The 2,025-nt window shown below is 38.5% G+C and overlaps 1 long non-coding RNA gene across 1 annotated transcript; it reads right to left on the bottom strand.

The window, feature by feature from the left end:
- Positions 1-663: 663 nt before the first annotated feature.
- LOC132115206 (uncharacterized) lies at positions 664-1,825 on the bottom strand. Its single transcript, XR_009425439.1, has 2 exons — positions 1,264-1,825; positions 664-789 (listed from the first exon to the last, which is right to left on the bottom strand). It is a non-coding gene; the product is annotated as an uncharacterized LOC132115206 (long non-coding RNA).
- Between the last annotated feature and the right edge of the window lie 200 nt (positions 1,826-2,025).

Here is a 2,025-nt window from a genome sequence, read left to right as displayed (position 1 = left end):
TTTGATGTTTTGGCTATTAACTGCATTTACTGTTCCAAAGACATAAGACTTTTGTTCATATTCAAAACACAAATGAAAATAATTTTATATTGTCTCATTTTATTCCTTCCATTGAAAGTGCAACCAAATCCTTCATGCATTAAAAAGTACAAATAAACATTGTAAAAATAATCCATATGAATTTAGCAGTTTGATCCAAATCCTTTGAAGAGACACGATCGCTTGTTGATGAGATTTAATTGAGACTTTTATTCACAAATAAACACTGATCAGTGCAACACAGAGGCTTAACCGTGCAAGAACCAAACTTGCATTGTACCCCTTTATATACTTTTCTTTTCTTTTTTTACAGTTTGTATATCCACAGTTCTGGTTTGGATTTCTCTAGATTGCTCAGACAGTTATTTTCCCTAATGCAGACATGCAGTGTGTTCAAGCACATCTTTTTGGCCTAGAGGCAATGAGAGGCGACAAGACAGTTGGCACCTTGTTAAAGTTTCATTCTTAGCAACCAGTCATTGCCTTCTAATTTTTAAAGATAATGTAGTTAATGGTTAGGTTATTAGAACTTGGCCTTAGGACCATGGTTGTTGATCCAGGGCCAACAGAAGATTTCGATCCAGGAACACATGCATCCTACTCGACAAAGTCAGAGTCACTGCACACATTATAAATAAAATCTTTATTGCAGTATTCCTAGTTAGGACACAATTATTTTTCCTTTCCCTTAAATTGGAACTCATCATTGTGAACCCATATTGCTTTGCTGCTGTTCCTTTATATCTTGTTCTGCAGTAGAGAAAATGCTTGTTAGACAGCATAATAATGAGTTTATTCATTAGTGTTTCCTCGTTTGCTCACTTTTTTTGCTCAACATTTCTTAAAATACAGTACACAAACGCATCCCAGGAGGCTAAGATGCCTCTCCACTGACTGCGATTGGTGTTCGGTCTTATTTATGGGCATGTTTATTCTCTTCAGCCCATTAATGCACCCTTGTCATGCACGCGGAAGCTAAAGCTGGATTTTCTTTGGAAGTGTTACACAGCAAAAGCTATAAACGGCTCAGCAGAATGGATTGTCAAATCCCCTTCCAGATTCCAGGGTGTCCCTGTACACTGTCACTAAATTAGGCTTCCGTTGCCAAATAGGGAATTATGTTGATTATACATTGACTTTCATGTTTACATTCTCAAAAATGTGTCTGCGCTTTATTCCTTGTACATTTCCAAGTCAGTCATCTGCTGTGAGGATATCCCTTACCAGGTGAACTTCAGCTTGAGGTTGTTGTTTGCTTCAGCCACGTTTGTCAACCAGCTTTAGAAACAGCATAAACCTGGCATTTCATGTTGGTCTAAGCTGGTCGTTTCATCAAGGTGAACCCATGATCCACCTCCATTAAAGGTGTATAATGAAAGGTCTCTCATTTTCCCCTTATTCTGAGTTCTGCGTCTCTTGTCATGAACAGTTGAGTAGTGTCCTGAAAATAACCAAGAACCCTCGTTTTGGAGATATTAGACCACACAGAGACCCTTTCACCAAATTAGGCTCTGCGCTGCTGTTTGGCATGTAAAGCTTTAAAGCCTGAAGCTCTTTAAAAGTATCTGATGGCTGACAGCCATTCTGAGGTTCACATATCTCACTGACTCGACCTCCAGTGGCGAAGCCAGTCCACATATATTCATGCTGACGCATTCAGAAGTGTTTTTTTAAAAAGACAGGCCAATTCATTTGCTTCTGGGATAAAAAACATGAATTTAAAAGTAACTAAATCTTGCTTTCAGCCAAAACTGTCAATTTCTCTTACACTTCTGTGCAAACCTGGCATGGATGCAATACATGCAAGAACCAATGAAGTGTGTGCAGTTTCTTACACAGCAAGAGCCACAAAATAAAAAAGAATCCATTATAATCAGTGATGCTGTCTACACTGGATGTGTCACGATGAGACACTTCCAGAAAACTGATGACATACTCCGACATTTGCATATTCCTGACAACAGCACAAGTGGATTTAGAACTTTC

This window comes from Carassius carassius, chromosome 3, assembly GCF_963082965.1.
Source record: "Carassius carassius chromosome 3, fCarCar2.1, whole genome shotgun sequence".
In the NCBI taxonomy this organism is placed as follows: Eukaryota; Metazoa; Chordata; class Actinopteri; order Cypriniformes; family Cyprinidae; genus Carassius; species Carassius carassius.
The sequence above is the reverse complement of the archived record's forward strand: the minus strand, read 5'-3'. Positions and strand labels throughout refer to the sequence as shown.